Below are 18,815 nucleotides of genomic sequence, written 5' to 3' on the forward strand. Positions count from 1 at the left end.
AGCAAAAACAATAAAGAAAAGCCACACAAGTAAACAAATAAAGGCACACAAACGACCTAACTAGGCTTGACTCACTTAGGGAGAATATTCCCCAGCAGAGTCGCCATCTGTCGCACCTCAATGAAAAATGAGAACACGACTTAAGCGAAGCGTAATCGCGCGCTCGCATGATGGACTAAACAGAGTCGCCATCGAACTTTATTTATTACTAAAAAGGAAAGGGGAAATATCGATAAAACCCAAAACAAAACGACAATGACTATGGTCGTCGCAACCAAATCAGGGTTCGGGAGTCGATTACGCAAGGGGAAGGTATTAGCACCCCTTACGTCCGTTGTACTCAACGGGAACCATTAGGTCAATTGTGTGCATTATTGTTAGCTTAGAAATGTTAGGTTTCTCGAGTTATTAGGTGGGAAAGAAAGAAAGGGTGAGAGGAGAATACTTTTGGATTTTTAACGAAGGACTAAACCTAAGTTTTTTATTAATGGGCCTGACAAGATTTCGCAATCCTGCTCTTACGTATCTCAATAGAGAACTCAAGGCTTACGTAGTTCTGGGTAGAAAATGTTTGTTTGTTGGTCGATTTTAGCGAAAGCTATATTGTATTAATCGACGAAAACAATGTTTTACCCAAAACAGATGAGGAGAGGACGTATACCACACATCGAATGGATTTACAAATAAACATTCGGAAAAACGTCACTTATCTCAACTCAACAATTATGGCCGAAGCATTGCTTTATATCATCTTAAGACAATATGTCTTTCGTTTATGAAAAAGGTTTTTTGATTAATCGCATGGCGGCGAAAAAAGAGTTTGATTGGTTGAATGTATTTTGAGTAATGGCGAGAGCTTGGATGAGCGAGATATCCATCTCGAATCCTAGTCTCAGGAGTGCGCGGTATCCACCACGTTCCATTTCCATTTTTTTTTAAATGTTTAATAAGAATTAAGTGTTTTGAGGTTTGATTGAGAAAGGGTTTGAAGAAACCGCATTGACAATGACAGCGAGAGTCAAGACAGGCGAGGCATCCACCTCGAATCTTAATCTTAGGAGTGCATGATATACACCGTGTTCCATTTCCATCTTATTGAAAGAGGTTAAGATAGGAATTAAGTATTTTGGAGTTTGAAAGACGAGTACTTGTGACTTGCAAGCTCTTACAACTTGGGTCTAATACTCGGGACTACGTCTGGATATTCTACCCAGGCAGTCTATTTATTTCCAATTTGTTAAGGAAATGGTTCAAATATTTACGAATGTTTTGGAGGGAAGGCGAACACTTATGGCTTACAAGCTCTTACAACTTGGGCCTAGCATTCGAGATTACGATTGGATATTTCATCCAGGTAATCTTTTTCTTCCAACTTTGTTAAGAGAACGATTTGAATAATGGAGTGTGGGGAAGAGAAGACGAATATTCATGGCTTGCAAGCTCTTACAGCTTGAGCCTAATATTCAGGATTATAACTGGATATTCCATCCAGGATAATCTTTTTCTTCATATTTCAAAAAAAGATACGTTTGAATAGACGGATTAATGTGAAGGTTTGAGGTGTTGGTCAATTAAGTTGATATGGCATATGAGTTTGTGGAGAATATGCCCAAAAGTAAGTTGAACGAAATAAATAAATAAATAAACAAATTATTTACAACACATTAAAAATTAAACCGGAAAGAATAAAATCAACAAGCGTAAAAAAGGAGGACTAGATAAAAAGGTACAAAATGGTAAAATAAATAGTAAGAAATTATAAAAAAAATTAAATAAAATAGCAAGCATAAAAATAAAATAAATGGAGATATGTTATTCCCAAGTATCAAATCCATCCCACTAAAGAAAGTGAAATTACTTCCTCTCCACTCGGCCACTTATGTTCATTTGTTACCTTAACAACAACTTAAATATATAAACAAGAATAGATAAAGATAAATTAAAATAAAAAAATAACTAAAACGAGATGGGCTGCCGGGTTATTTTTTAGAGTAAACCCCAACCTAAGCAGAGGGTCCTAAACCGTATGGGCCTGGGTCGGTGAAGACCCATTTTCCAAACTGATCCAAATGGCTGGATCTATCCAATAAGCCTCTTCCTATTCCGCAGGAAGATGCGTGGGAGACAAAATCCCAACGGTCACATGGGGTACTGATGGAGAGCCATTAAAGCTCTTGGGGAAACGAAGAAAGCATTAAAACCTTTGGGAAGTGGGAAAGGATGGTCACCTTTGACCTACTGAGATTCGCTCTAATAGAAAGGCAAAAACAGAAACTGAATGGGAAACGTCTTCTCTAACTCACCCTCCCTCATCTCAGCTCAAAGCCTCTTCCTCAATATATAAAAAAAATCTACCTCTCCTAACACAAAACAAACACTCAAAAACAAGAAGAAATAAAGGTCAACAATATCAACACAATCACGAACCCTAAACAAAACAGAGGTTGGCGCTGGATACCGAAGAACAAGAAGAAGCGAGAAATCTACCAGATCGGGGTATTTTGGAGACGAATGAACAGGTATACGATCTCCTACACTTCTTTCTTCTTCGAGCTTTGGGAGTGGATTTCGAAAACAGGGCCACCAGTAGTACCACCGTCTTCTTTCTCTGAGTTCGCTAATGCTAATGGCTTTTTGTGAAGCTTTTCTCCCAAAACTCTTGCTAACCTCTCCTTTTTTGTTATTGAACAGTTTTTTGGCCGCTGAATTATTAGGGTTTTTTCGCTCTGCCTTTGAATCGTGGCCGCCCCTCCTTTTATACTCACCCTGCTAGGGTTTTGAGCCTACTGCAATCAAAAGGGGTATGCTCTTGGAAGTGCTTTAAGGTGTTTCAATTGTCTACCTTATTTGGTGTTTGGTCTGGAAAAGGTAACATGAGCCCTATACTTTCTTCTTTTGAATTTGCCTCAATTTCTTTTTGAGTTGTTTGTTAACTTTTACCGCCGGTAAAGGGCTATTTACCGCTGCGAATTTACCGAAATATTGGTTTGATGTCTGCAGGAGAAAACGTCGAACTTGCGAGCATGGCTTTGATTTTGTGTGTGTTGATAATGTGGTGTATGGTCTGTTGTCATGATGGTTGAAAGGAACATTGGGAGCTACTTATGACTTGTCGGTTATTGGAGAAGCAAACATGGTTAAAACCTTCGCTCATCCTTGACCTATCACCTTGATTCCTTTTTAAACTATGATAGCTAACAATATTTGTTTGGACAGTTCCGGTTGAGTAGAAACAAAAACAAACGGTTTGGGATGAACACTGGTAAGGTCCTCCTTTCTAAATTGTTTGACATTTGACGATTTGATGTGTTTGGTGATTTGAACTGAGCTGTTATTGCAGGAGGATATTGCGTCGTACTGAGTTTTTTTGGATGATGCCGGCAAGCACAATATCTCCTTGGCAGCAAGAGCATTGCCAGAAGCAGAATTACAATGAAACGCCGTCTTTTTTTCATTGTATGTCCTCATTCAAAGCTATTCCACGAAGATAGTTTTGATACTTTGTCACTAGCAACTTTTGCACAGTCTTCTGCGCTAGATTTCCCGTAATCACGAAAAGAAAGCCACTGCCCTCCGATAGTTGTTTCATAACCACAGTGAAGTAGAAGCAATATGGAATGGTTAAAGTATCTGACTTGAAGGAACCTGTGGGAATTCAACTCGTTGGCAACCATCATATCTGCCACAACACCACCAGCCCGTGTTCCGAGATAAATCTTAAAGAGAACAGGTGTTTGTGTAAGCAGACCTTGAGAAACCCTTCCTTCATAAAGCCTTCTTGAACATCTTGACTTTTGAATCCTCCTTCTTCACCAAACGAATATTGATCAGTATTAGTGGTAACGTTCATGAAACGATAGTTTCCAATGGGTCTATCGACTTGAAACCAATCGGAGTTTGTGATAAGTGTGGCATTGGCTTTAACTTTGAGTATTCGAAAATTGAAAGTGTGTGATGTTGAGAACAAGAATGTGGGAAGAGGAATAGCGGCAACCATGCTTTGTTGTTTTTTTTAATCTCCCTTTGGCAAATTTCCATGTACTGTTGCAAAATGTGCATTGACATCGGTGTTATCTTCATTCTTTTTTCAGGTACTAGAGCCGGACAAAACTGTTGTTACCGCACCTCATCAGGTATGGCGACCAATGGATGAAGGTGGAGGTTGCCTCAGAGGACGAAATGGATTACGTAGGTCCCAAAACTTAAGGCCTTCATGTCCGAAACAAAGCAGAGGCCTTGTATCATCACATTTAGACGAAGAATTTGTAGAGAATTTCCATAGGGCAACCGTTCTGTCATGGCATCCAACAAGTAAATAATCATGAGGGGGCGTAGTCGACTACTCCACTGTCAAAGGAATGCTTTTTAAGCTACCACGCTTCAACATTGAACATTTGAAGACAGGCTCCAATCTTAGAAAACAAGGATCGGTGCCTTCGATATCATATAAATTGCTCTCACTACATAAAGTTGTCATGTGATTGACGGTTTTCCTCTATGTTTCTGAGCTGTTAGTAAAAGAAATTACCGCCGTGAATTTGGCCTAGCATACTAATGCCATACCTTTTTTTTGAAATTTCTTGTAGGATTGGCTCTACTGGTATGAATCAGCTAGGTGTACCATAACGCAAGCAATAGCAAAGACCACCAGCTACTGGAAACATGAGATTTCAGATCCGGTTCATCACATGCAGCATTGTAGGATCTTTGCTACAGAACGTTCCAAATTTTCTGACAACAACCAATAACAGATACCCTAGACAAGACTGTGATGTATCGTAACCACAAGCTCCTACTGCTTGTTCAGGGTCGATGGATCACCACGGTTACTTTTCCAAAGCTTCAAACTACCATCCGAGCAGCCTGTGGCCAGGATATATGTAGCACAGCTACTACAATGGTCATTTGCAAAGCCAGCCTCTTGTTGTCTATGACTCTCTCGGTGCCCGGATCTCCCTTCGTTCGAGTGTTGTTAGATGCTTGGACAACTTGTTTTCTCTTGTGTTGGAATTCAAATCCGTCAAATACATCTTCAGCATCATGGCAGATGTTTTGAAGCTGTCTCATCCACTCACGCAGCCCATGTTTTTGGTCCTTCTGATACTCAGCATCCAACAGAAGACCTCTGATAATGGACAAAGTGTCTTTGAACTCTTGTAGATCTTTATACACACCATAGGCTCCTGAAACTTCTTTATAAGCATAAGTAGCAAGCCTCCTTGTTCATGTATACATTCATCAAGAGAGTTACAACAACTTATTTTATACTTGTTTATACGATGTATCAAATGTGTTTGTGAATACTGAGAATGTAGAATGGAAACAAACATCCTGAGCACCAGAGCAAATGTTTGGAATCTGCCTTAGCCATTCATGCAAAGCATGTTACTGTTTTTTTCGCGTCCAACAAAAGACTTCCTGATAATTGAAAGTATTTTGTATCCCTCGGAGATCATCATCCACAATACAGGAACGAGCAAAATAATGTACGCTCGTGCATTGTGCGAGTCTTAATATAGCTTGGATATTAAATATGTCTCAGCCATTAACGAAGTACATGCTATTGGTCTTTAAAATATATAAGAAGAAGTATTCGAAATAGGCGTGAATCCTTGTAGTGAATATATTCATGCTTCATCAACTTGTTGTCTAAGATCCTAGTTTGATTATTTCACCGAGTATTCAACAACATACATTATGAAACAAGTACTTCAATTAGTTCATCACAAATGCTGTTTCAGACATAAAGCATTAAGTATTTCAAATATAAAATAATCACTTTCAATTCTTTGCCTACAAACATAAAGCTGAAAACATTTTAGGAATATGAAGCCTCTTGCCGAGATTCATTTTCTCCAATGCAATGCAATCAACTCCTTGACTTCTTGGCATGAGTCTCCATTTGCCACGTTCGCCTCATCATCAACCGGACTTAGGCTGATACTTTTGGAACAACTTAGGACAACCAGGGTCAAAATCAGGGTATGACAGATGCAGAGTGACAATGCTCAATTATACTTTTTACCTCCTCTTCTAGAACGCAACGGCGAAAAATGCAGTCTCTACCCCTTTTGAAAAGGAGCGGTTCGTCCCAATAAAAGTTTCTTACATCGTTAAAGAACTTCTTTTTCTGGTGGTAGTCAAGATTAGGGGGTATGATATCAGCAGTTAGATAATTAACAAAGTCTGCATACCATGGCACGTTACTTACAACTAGGGATTTTTAGAAATGCTCATGGGGGCCTAGGCTATCGTCTTTAATGGCTTCTAGTTTAGCTATCAATCTATCATAGGCAAAATCATCATTTATGGGTACGAAGTCTAGTCTCAGGTGTTCAAGCCCAAAAAGGTGATCAGCTACTACATTTTTAGTGCCTTTTTTTATCTCGGATATCTAAATCAAACTCGTGTAGTAACATAATCCATTGGAGTAACCTGGGCTTGGCATCTTTTTTACTTAATAGGTAACAGATGGCAGCATGATCGATGTAAACTATAATTTTGGCTCCTACTAGATAAGATCTGAATTTGTCTATAGCAAAAACTACAGCTAGTAGTTCCTTTTCAGTTGTTGCGTAGTTAAGTTGGGCGGCGCCTAGGGTTCTACTAGCGTAATAAATCACATGTAATTCTTTATCTTTCCTTTGTCCTAGAACGACTCCAACGACATAATCACTAGTGTCACACATTATCTCAAAAGGTTCTGATCAATCAGGGGGTTGCATAATGGGTGTTGAAATCAACCATTGCTTTAAAAGATTAAATGCTTCATTACATTTTTCATCGAAAATGAATTCAACATCTTTCATTAAAAGGCCAGTTAAAGGTTTAGTTATTTTAGAGAAATCTTTGATAAAATGCCGATAGAATCCAGCATGTCCAAGGAAACTTCGAACTTCTCTGATAGTTTTTGGTGGTTTTAGATTCTCTATGACTTCTATCTTAGCTCTATCTACCTCAATACCTTTTTCGGAAACTATATGTCCTAAAACAACCCCTTTGGTGACCATGAAATGACACTTTTCCTAGTTTAGCACAAGGTTCACCTCCACGCATCTCTCCAGGATTTTCTCAAGCTTAGCAAGACAATTTTGGAAATCAAATCCGCAAACCGAGAAATCATCCATAAATACTTCCATGATACTATCTAGTTAATCTGCAAAGATTGACATCATGCAGCGTTGGAAAGTAGTTGGGGCATTACAGAGTCTGAATGGCATTCGCCTGTAGGCAAAAGTTTCATAAGGGCATGTAAAGGTAGTTTTCTCTTGATCTTCGGGGTGTATAGATATTTGGAAGAATCCAGAGTATCCATCTAGATAGCAAAAGTAAGAGTGTCTGGCTAGACGCTCCAACATCTGGTCTATAAATGTTAAAGGGAAATTATCCTTCCTGGTTGCTTTATTTAACTTTCTGTAGTCTATGCATATCCGTCATCCTCCTTCTATCCGTTTTGCTATATGTTTGCCTTTATCGTTTTGCACTACTGTTATGCCTCCCTTTTTAGGTACTACATGCACAGGGCTCACCCATTTACTATCCGAGATCTGATAGATTATACGTGCCTCAAGTAACTTAAGAACTTCTCTTTCAACAACATCACTCATTATAGGGTTTATTCTTCTCTGATGTTCTCTGGAGGGCTTTGAATCTTCTTCAAGCAAAATCCGATGCATGCATATGGATGGGCTTATACCTTTCAGATCAGAGATATTATATCCTAAGGCTAAGGGATATCTTCGTAAAACATATAAGAGTTGGTATGTTTCCTCTTGGCTTAAGGTAGCACTGACTATAACTGGATGGTTCATCTCTTCATCAAGAAACTCATATCTCAGGTTCTTAGGCAATTCCTTAAATTCTAAGGTTGGTTTCTTAGGGCATGACATAGGATCTGGGGTAAGGGATAAACATTCGTAAAGGTTATCATCGATGTAAGGCTTCCTAAAGTTATCATCTTCCAGTATGAGAGTTGATGGCAACTTAATTGTTTTTATGATTTCTTCTTGTTCTATTTCCCTAACGCATTCATCAATGATATCTATGGCATAACATGCGTCTCCCATCACAGGTGCCATAAAAAATTTTGAAAGTATAAATTCTATCTTCTCGTCACGTACCTCAAAAGTCAACTTTCCTCTCTTGACATCTATTATGGCTCCTGCAGTTGATAAGAATGGTCTACCTAGAAGGATTGGTATATCATCATCCTCTTTAATGTCCATGACAACAAAATCGGTAGGGATAAATAACTGACCTATCCTAACAAGGACATCTTCTAATATGCCTATCGGATACTTAACAGATCTATCGGCTAATTGAAGTGACATCTTAGTAGGTTATAATTCTCCTAAGTTTAACATCTCATAAACTGCTAAAGGCATTAAGCTCGCACTAGCTCCTAAGTCTAGAAAAGCTTTTTCGATGACATGACTTCCCAAAATACAAGGAATGGAGAAATTTCCAGGATTTTTATCTTTTTTGGCTAACTTATTCTCGGAAATAGAATTGCATTCCAAGGGCTTCAGATCTTCGAGTCTACGTTTGTTGGTAAGGATGTCTTTGAGAAACTTTGCATAAGAAGCTATTTGGGTGATGGCTTTTGTGAAAGGGATTTCTACGTGAAGTTTTTCTATAACCTTAATGAATTTCTGATACTGGTTATTGATCTGGGTCTGTTTGAGTCTTTGCGGATATGGTATCGGTGGTTTGTATGACGGGGGTGGCACATAAGTTTTGTCTTTAGGTTCTTCTCCTTTTTATTGACCTTCCTGTTTTTCAGATTCCTCTGGTTCCTGTAGCGGGGTATTCGTTACCATTAGAGATATTGACTAAATCCAAGGTAAATCATACAAGTCGAGTCGCCACCACACTTCTATTTATCCAAAGGAATGGTTAGAAAGCGAACAAAAACCTAAAAGTTTTATCGAATCAAAAACTAGTAAAAATGTCAGAGATCTGGGTAAGGGGGTTGGTTATGCAATGGGAAGGTATTAGGCACCCAAAGCATCATAGGTACTCCTAGGGAGCCCTTTTCACATTTGTTGCAAAGGTTGTTTTTTTTTTTGAAAATTTATTTGTGCAAACATGATTGAAGGGATGAGGAAAGCATGTATGTTTATCTAATGTACTACTTACTAAAAGAAGGGTCAAAAGAAAATGACTCGCACGGACGTCGCATCCACTGCATACGTATCTCATCTGAATCTGAGAATCAGAGTCTTCGTAGCTCGGCTACCTATGGGTTAAAGAAGAGTGTGCTCGGTAAGACATCGCATCTTATGCCTATGTATCTCAATTGGGATGAAAATTAGAGCAAAACGTAGTTCGGCCACCTATGGGGTAAGGGTTGTGTTTTGGGGTGAACGACGTTACTACGCAATCTACCGGATGCTCGACCTTTGGAGACTTACTCGCATGTAGTAGAAGGAGATAACGTGTTCTTAGGAGAAGAAAAATCAATGAGTTTGGGGTGTTTAGGGATGCTCATGTAAAAAGGCAGTCCTAGATGAAGGAACCGCGCAACCTTAATTGACATGCCACGAAAGGCTATGCGAAACCTAAGAAAGCGGTAAAATGCGGGAAAAATAAAGTACCACGCGGATAAAGATCCGAAGCAACAACAATTTACGAGGTAAGAAAACCAGAGATTCCCAGGCTAAACACCATCAAAGAAAGTGAGTCAGTATAGGTAATCGGAATAGACCTCCAGGTGGTACCCCACAAATAAAGTGGAACACCAAGCAAGCTATCCCTGCAAGAGTATGTGAGCCCTCATAAAAACTCAACAAACAGGTTAGAGTAATATGACGGAATTAGGAGAAACCAATGCCATAACAAACACAAAATAGGTTAGAGCAAACAGGATAGGGTAATCAAGAGTTACCCCCAAATTAAAATGTAACCACATGAATCATGCCATTAAAATTCACAAAAAGCTCACAAAAAGCAACCAAGGGTAGGAGGCCTAAACCTCTTGTCAAACACATGCATCAAAAGGGTATCACATTCACCCATAATACCTTATACATTCAGAGCATTCAAATTAAAAGCATAAAGTAATGGGAATAAGGCAAACCTGACTGGAGAGATCGAATGAAATTGAATTGCCCGGTTGGGGTTTGCAAAGCAATCTGAGGGTTTATATGAGAGGGAATTGGTTCTTTGCCGATGAGTTCCCTTCAGTTTCTGGAGGTTGCTCTGAACTCTGTTAGCTCTTCTCTCACTATCTTTTTCCCTGCCAGGATAATAGGAATAGAATATCCTTTTGTTTCACCGAAACTCTGAATTTATAACCTAGTTTTTGTGGACCTGTGGGCTCAAATGAGAGAGGCCCAAGTCCAAAATTTTTCTGTTATATTTTATTTATTTATTCGTTTTTTTTTCCGTTTTTCGTTCTCTTTTTTTTAAACACGTGGGCTTCGCCTAGCGAGCATGATAGTTCAAGAAATTCCTCTGAGCGTAGGTGATTCTGGTGGCTTTTCTTGGGACTCACTAGGCAACCCATTCTGCTCGCCTAGCGAGCATGACAACTCATGAACAAACTTTTGCTCCTTCAAGATTAACGTTTTGACTGACGAATAGACCCCATTTGAACCTGTTGGAAGTATCTCAAGTCATTCCCTTGTGTTGACTGATCATCTAAAACCCACAAAGTGTCTTGGATGATACTCAAGCTTCAAACAAAAGATGTTAGTGACACATTTTTGTGCTTTTTGTTAGTAAACAAAAGTAAGAGAAACAATGATGTATAATTCAAGCATGCTTGGTGATCTTAAACCAATCACAAGGAGTCCCACCCAAAGGCAAAGGGAACCAAGATGCTAAAGATCCTTGAGGCAATGCAAATGCAATATTATGATGCCATGAGGGATCTTAGGGTCAAAATTGGGGTCTTACAGTTCCTTCACTTCATCTGTGGGTTCAGTATATTCCTTAGAAATTTTGGGTTCACTAAATCTTGGGTTAAATGGCTCATCATAAGCGGTCCCACTTCGTAGGGTAATGGCATTGGCTTGTCCTCTCGGATTCTGTTGAGGTTATCCAGGGAACTGTCCTCTAGGTATAGTCTGGGGGGGGGGGCTTGGTTTAAGGCTACCTGAGAGATCTGAGTTTCAAGCATCTTATTGTGAGTAACTATTTGGTCAACCTTGGTTCCTAACTGGGTAATCAGTTCGTTAACGTGAATGTTCTGGTTCATGAACTCTTTGTTTTGTTGGGTTTGAGCAGTGATAAAATTTTCCACAATTTTCTCAAGGCTCGGCTTTGGTGGCACAGGTTGCATAGGATGATTTGGTCTTGGGGCTTGGTTACCTGGTTGTCTCGGAGGTGCAGTATTTTGGATAGGGTTATTGTTCTTATAGGAGAAGTTCAGGTGATTCCTCCTTCCAGGGTTGTAGGTATTCGAATACGGGTTCCCTTGGGTGTAGTTCACTTGCTCAGCGTTGGTTTCGTTTAAGAGACTGCATTCTGCAGATTGGTGTCCTTTGGTTCCACATATCTCACAATCTGACGAAACTGCAGCTGTAGTGTTCAGGTTTATACACATATGCTCAACCTTGAGGGCTAACACATCCATTTTAGCTTGCATCATGTCTATAGAGCTTAACTCATGTACTCCTCCTTCGGCTTCCTTCTTCTCAACTGTCGCTCGTTCAACTCCCCATGATTGATGGTTTTGAGCCATATCTTCGATAAGGGCACTAGCTTCAGGGTAAGGCTTGTTCATCAGTGAGCCACCTGCGGCAGCGTCGATGGTCATCTTAGTGTTATAGTGAAGTCCATTATAGAAGGTTTGAATGATTAACCAATTTTCTAAACCATGATGTGGGCATGCTCTTAACAGCTCTTTATATCTCTCCCAAGCTTCGAACAACGATTCTCCTTGATTTTGGGTAAATCTGGTTATTTGGTTTCGAAGAACAACGGTCTTACATGGGGGAAAGTATCTAGCAAGGAATACTTTTCTAAGGTTTTCCCAAGTTGTTATGGAATTGGGTGGAAGGGAATCTAACCATGATAGGGTTTTATCTCTGAGGGAGAAAGGGAATAATCTTAAACGGATTGCCTCAGGAGAAGCTCCATTGGTTTTAAAAGTGTCTGCTAATTGGAGAAAGATTTTTAAATGTTAGTTTGGGTTCTCAGTAGCAAGACCTGCGAATTGTCTATGTTGCACTAGTTGCAACAGGGAAGGTTTAAGTTCGAAATTATTAGATGGGATGGTTGGGTTTACTATACTAGAACTAGGTTCTTCGTTGGATGGTTGGGCGAAATCCTTAAGAGGTCTTTGATTTTGATCTTCGACCATAGCTATCCTAATTCTATGGAAAAATAAACGTGCACGAGTGTAACGTTCAGGTTCCTCCAGAGGATCTACTAAGCTTCCGGTGCTACGAGTCCTTCGCATTGACCTGCAGGTAACAACCTAAGTCTAAACGATATAACAACAGGGTACGAAATTTGACGAAATTGGCCCCTGACAACGGCGCCAAAAACTTGATGCGTGTTTTTCGCAAGTATATGAACGCGTCAGAGTAATATAAAAGATTGTCGAATCCACAGAGACCAAATGTCAATCTATGGTTATCTATTGTTACGGTGTTTATCTAAGGTAATCGAAACAGGGTTTTTAAGAGTGCACAATGAAAAATAAAGTATTAAATTAAACTCAATTAATAAAGACAGGTTCAAATGTAATTCACATAATCAATTAATAATCCAAGTACTTGCTAATAGAATTACTTATGGGCAGTGTTCCTACTTTGAAAAGAACCAATTTAACGGGAACTGTCGCTTTCGCGTATTCAGAACCGAGTTGTTCTCCCTAATCAAACCCTCTTATTGTCACTTATAAAAAGGCGTGCATTGCGTTAGAGTAGTAAACCTATTTTTAAGAAATATAGTGTCTTGACTAAGTTGAAAATTATTTTGACCTGGATTTCTTAACCAAAAGAGGTTCTCACGAACCAGACTCTAAACTTATAAACGCGTCTGAAAATAGTTTTAAAATCACTTTTCTTTTTAAGTTAAAAACTCCTAATGAACTAAACAAAGCGCTTTTACTGTATTTGAAATAGTTAAAAACAACTAAGTTTAAATAGACGTCGGACGACTTTCAATCTTACCCAACGGAAATTAAGTGCGGGAAAACTTAAGTTGAAAGTCAAAATAGCCCTTAAGTGTTTCTACGAACAATTGTACGGATTATCGGTTCAATTACGATCCTTACATTCTAACCTTTATAGGTTTAGCCAGACATGGTAAAGTAAAAATGCATTTTAATTTTTATCATAAAAATGGATAAATAAAAGACTTTTAAAAAAAGAAGTAATAAGTGCGAGTGCAGGAAAGTAAATAAAAGTAGTGCGAGTGCAGAAAATAAGTTAAAGTAGTGCGGGTGCAGGAAAGTAAATAAAAGTAGTGCGATGCAAGAAATAAAGGAAAGTAGTGCAGTGCGAGAAATAAACAAAGTAAAGTGCGAGTGTGGGAAAGTAAGCAAAATAAAGGCAGTGCGAGAAAGTAAACAAAATAAAGGCAGTGCGGGAAAGTAAACAAAATAAAGGCAGTGCAGGAAAATAAAGTAGACAAAGGTAAAGCAATAAAACCTGCTCCAATCGGAGGGTCGAATAAAGTGAGAAACAGAAATGAAAATGGCGGCAGGATTAAACTTCCTTCCAAAATGCTCCAAACTTGATTACAGACTCGATTACACAGTGTGGCAACACTCTGATGTGAAGTGATTACCACTTTTACACAATACTGATATATGCCTAGTTGTAACTAAGTTTGGATGAAGAAGCAAATGAAATCAAGACTCTATTTATAGGCAAGAAAAAAACATGGACATTACAAGGATGCCCCTAAGTTTGAAAATGGGCGGTGTCATACCCTAAATTTTACCCTGAGTTTTTCACTCGCATCAACATAGTATAATCTATCCATTTTGTCGTGTACTTCATAAGTTAAAAGTACTCATTAGGATTTAGATGAAAAGTCAAGAGCTCTGGTACTTTATCTGGTTTCGATGACATTCGTTCATTCGTTTGTTGATTAAGAAGTCAAAATAATTGATTTCTCAACCTCAGTACGTTGTTTATTTCTCTTGCGTCATGTTTTAGAGGTTCAGAGGGTGACAATCAAGAGTTGTCGTCATCTGGATCTTTGTAGGATTTTGTTTGTGTTTAAAAATTAGAAGCAAATGGTCAAAGAGCGATTCATTTGCATCTAATTATCCATCCATGGTTCAATGCATTTAAAAGTCGTTTACATTTTATACTTGTCACAACATGCATTTTGTTTCGCATAACACTTAAAATGTCAATTTTTTTGGATCTATAGACAGACCGGTCGAATCGTTTCTCAACTGTACGTCGAATTATCGGGCGAAAATTTTTAAAATTGAGCTTGCAGACGTCAGTTTTATTAACTTATGCTCCACAAGTTTAACCCGGTGAGCTCGTTTTAATTTTTCGACTACTTTTTCGGTCGCATTTTAATCAGCTTGAGCCTTTTTATCAGTCATTTTTTATTTCAAAGTTTGATCGAAACTTGTATGTTTTCGAGAGGTATATTTCACGCTAATCATTATAATGCATTCAGTTTATTTTTTTGAACATTTTTTGCGCCCGATTTTATCCATTTTTTTAAAAATCTATTTTTTAAATTTATTTAGCCATTTTTAATTAATAGTATTAATTTGAGTTATTACGCTTTTAAAATTTAATTTACTTTTATTCTATTTAATTTTATTCTAGTTTAATTATTAAGTTTGATTTTAGTTTTTATGAATTTTAAAGATCTTTTTTTTAATTAAAAGAAAAAAATTATTAATATCTTATAAGTTTCTCCACAAACCGAATGACACATGGCCATTTTCTCCTCCACACAAATGTGTCTACGCGGACACCTCTCCCTCCATGTATCTTCTTCCTTTCCTCACATGCTCACACACAGAAAAATATTTTTCCTTCACAAAAAAAATAACACTTCATTAACTTTTCACCATCTTTGACCACTCTTAACCAACACAAACACTACTCTTCTCCATCTCTCTCCTTCACGTGAAGCCATCACCATCACAACCGAATCTCCTTACCTCCACCCCTGCACCATAAAATATAACCCATAACCAACATTGCATCACATATACACATACTCCCTTTCAAATGCTACTTATTAAACACAACTCGTCTGCAACCGCCAACCGTGTCAGAACCGCGTTCACCACCAACGTCACACACCTCCACACGTTATCACCACCACTACTCCATTCTTCTCTGACGCTTCCGCATTACCGATTCGTGCTTTCCGGTAACCTCCCTTTTTTTCACTTTAATATTTGCGGTTTTCTTTGTTTGTATGGGGTTTTTAATGTGTAATGGAAGAGAAATATGGTGTTTTGTTTGTGTTACAATGGAGCTATCAAGTTAGAGAAGAAGAGAAAGTTTTATTTTTCTACTTGGCATTGCATATTCACACATGGAAGAGAAAGAGATTGTTGTGTTTTATTTTTGTTATTCACAGTGTCACGTGTCTGCTTCTAGGTGGCCTTTGGTGTTTGTTTGTTTTTATAAATAAAAACCTCTCTCATACTGATAAGCTAAACCGCCCCATTTTATTTATTTATTTTGTTTAAATTTTATTTTTTACTTTTTGTTTTATTATTATTATTATTATTATTATTATTATATTATTATTTACTATTTACTATTATTATTATTATTATTTATTCATTATTGTTATTAATTATTATTATTTATTATGGATTATTATTAATCATTAGTTTGTGTTACAATGGAGCTATTAAGTTAGAGAAGAAGAGAAAGTTTTATTTTTCTACTTGGCACTGCATATTCACACAGGAAAGAGAAAGAGATTGTTGTGTTTTATTTTTGTTATTCACAGTGCCACATGTTTGCTTCTAGGTGACCTTTGGTGTTTGTTTTTTTAATAAAAAAAACCTCTCTCATGCTGATAAGCTAAACCGCCCCATTTTATTTATTTATTATGTTTAAATTTTATTTTTTACTTTTTGTTTTATTATTATTATTATTAGTATTATTATATATTTACTATTATTATTATTATTATTATTATTATTATTATTTATTCGTTATTATTACTAATTATTATTATTTATTATGGATTATTATTAATCATTATTATTATTGACTATTATTATTAGTTAGCATTATTGTTAATTATTAATTCTGTCGATTATCATTATTTAAATATTAGTATGCTTGGTTATTATTATTAATTATCATCATTTATTTACTGTTAAAATTTTACTGTTTGATTATTATTGTTTTTTATCGTATTATTTATTATTTATAATTATTGTTTTTATTTTTTTAATTATTTATTATCATCATTATTATTGTTGTTATTATTTGTTTATATTATTTATCACTATTATTTATTATTATGATCATTTTTATTTGTTATATTTATTTATTGTCTATTATATTTAAACTATTAAGAAGGAGATTCGATTTTTTTGGTCTCGTCGGTTTTTCATAGATGCGATCCAATTTCGGAGGTAAAAATTCAATTTAACTTCAGAAAAATTTGCTTCAATACATAGAGTTTTGTTGATCAGCCTCAGATAGGGTGATTCCTATATGAATCTCCTTACGAATGTTTAACACAACGCTAAAAAATTTAGTTTAACTTCTGATTTTATTTTGAGTCCTTTGGCTTTCTCTTGGGCCTTCTTACAACGAGATTTTTTATTCTTACACCTGTCTTTCAAAGCTTATATCATTTAATTATTGTGTTGTATCCCCATTTGATAAATTGTACCCCCATTCCCGTAAGTATGTAATAAATTTATCGCTTTCATTTACTTTACTGTATCAGTTGATTGTTAATTCCAAGATAATCATTCCATTCTATTTCGATTCAAACGCAAGAATAAAAACCTCGATCCAACATCGAGTGCCTTTTCCCTAGTCAAATTCAAAATACCTAATTGTATTTAAACACTATTTCAAAAAAGATGAAAAGGGGGATGGTCTCGAGCCTCCGATTCCTCTCCTTAATTACTTGGATACGAGTAGCCTTACTCGACCATTTGAGAAATTGTCATATGTTAAAAACTTCTAAACCCCCGCCACATCCAAATTATTTTCATAAGTCAACTTGAGACGCTTGATCCAAAGTCAAGTCGCCCCCCTGTTATAAAAGCTTTTTACAATAAAAATGGAAGAAACTGATTAAGTTTAGACTTTCTCTGTTCCGAATGTTAGGATACTGCTGTAGAGCTCAATGTTCAAACATTCGTCTTCCATATTAACATATAGTAATTACCAGAATTAGGTCATTTCTCTTATAGAAGAAAAAGATTGATTGGGTATCGACCTTCTCTTTCCTGATTATTTGGACACTGCTGTAGAGCTCTCTGTCTGATTAATCGTCTTCTGTTAATGAACTTTGACCTAATTTGCCACACATTTTCATAACAAACTTTTGGATGAAAAGAGAGTGATTGGGCTTAGGCCTATTCCTTTTCGAGCATCTGAGTACCGCAGTAGAGCTCACTGCTTGGATGTTTGTCTCTGCTTAAAATTAACTCAAACTCATCAAACTTATTTTCCACCCTCGTGCGACCCCGAAAACATTTTCAGAAAGGAGTATGCAACATCCATGTTGATGCGAAACAAATAAAGACTTCAGCCTCCAAGAGCGAGCAGCAAGTAAAGGTTTAATCGCTCAAATGTGATCCAAGCATCACTCTCTTTAAAAGTAATCCATCTAGTAGTTCTCTTTGAGCAGAACTACGTATGACTTGAGTTCTTCATAGCACCTGAAGATACGTAGGAGCAGGATTGCAAAATTTTGTCAGGCACATTAATATTAAAAAACCTTAAGTCCTTCCTTTCTTTCTTTCTCTTTTCTCACTCGACAAGTAGAAGTTCGCAAACGATATCACGTTAACACTCTAACACAAAACTAACTAAATGGGTCCCATCGAGTACGATGGATGTGAGGGGTGCTAATACCTTCCCCTTGCTTAACCGACTCCCGAACCCGATTTGGTTGCGACGACCATTTCTTTTGGTTTTTTTCGTGGGTTTTATCGATATTTCCCTTTTCCCTCTTTGGGAATAAATAAAGTTCGGTGGTGACTCTATTTTGTTTATATTTGAGCGTTCCTTACGCTCGGGTATTTTTCGCACCGCGCCAGCTGGCGACTCTGCCGGGGAAGAAAATCTCATATGCGAGTCCATCCTAGTTTAGTTTATTTTGTGCTTGAGTGTTTCTTTTATTTGTTTGTTTGCTTCTTATTTGCTTTATCTATATATGCTTTTATTATCTGTATTTTCAATTGTTGTATTATTAATATATGGTATCATTGGAACTTTCTGGACTTTTGGCATTTGTGTGAGGAAAAGCTTTATACCCGAGCTATGAGAAAAAACTTAAGTTAGGATGGTGGTTGTGTAGTATTGACCTGCGAGACATCGGACTCGTTAGGTTGATGCGAGAACCCCACTCAGATGAGATCCCTTGAAAGTGCTATTGTCTTACGATTAGTCGTTTTTGCGGTGATACTTTCAACCTCGATCTATGATTCTGAGGACCTTTTGTAGAACCCTGAACCTATGGCTTTTAGGACTGATGGTTGTGTAGTGTTGACCTATGAGACTTTGGACTCGTTGGGTTAATGCGAAAACCTCACTCAGAATAGATCATTCTTTGAGGATGTTATTGTCTTACGAGTAGTCATTCTGACGATAATATTTTTAGGTGTGATCCATGACTCTGGGAACCGTGTCTAGAACCATGGAATCGATGGTTGTGTAGTATTGACC

At 37.3% G+C, this 18,815-nt stretch overlaps 1 long non-coding RNA gene and 1 other non-coding gene across 6 annotated transcripts; both read left to right on the forward strand.

The window, feature by feature from the left end:
* The first annotated feature begins 2,130 nt into the window (after positions 1-2,130).
* On the forward strand, positions 2,131-5,525 carry LOC127087830 (uncharacterized). Of its 5 annotated transcripts, none has more exons than XR_007790053.1 (5): positions 2,131-2,519; positions 2,692-2,868; positions 3,001-3,262; positions 3,341-3,738; positions 4,092-5,525. It is a non-coding gene; the product is annotated as an uncharacterized LOC127087830 (long non-coding RNA). The 5 variants fall into 5 exon arrangements; XR_007790054.1 differs by having other exon boundaries at positions 3,341-3,730; XR_007790051.1 differs by having other exon boundaries at positions 3,341-4,487; positions 4,587-5,524.
* A 6,291-nt stretch (positions 5,526-11,816) lies between these two features.
* Positions 11,817-11,923, forward strand: LOC127088691 (small nucleolar RNA R71). Its single transcript, XR_007790516.1, has one exon. It is a non-coding gene; the product is annotated as a small nucleolar RNA R71 (small nucleolar RNA).
* The last annotated feature ends 6,892 nt before the right edge of the window (positions 11,924-18,815 follow it).

The sequence above is a fragment of the Lathyrus oleraceus genome, chromosome 5 (genome assembly GCF_024323335.1).
Source record: "Lathyrus oleraceus cultivar Zhongwan6 chromosome 5, CAAS_Psat_ZW6_1.0, whole genome shotgun sequence".
NCBI lineage: Eukaryota > Viridiplantae > Streptophyta > Magnoliopsida > Fabales > Fabaceae > Lathyrus > Lathyrus oleraceus.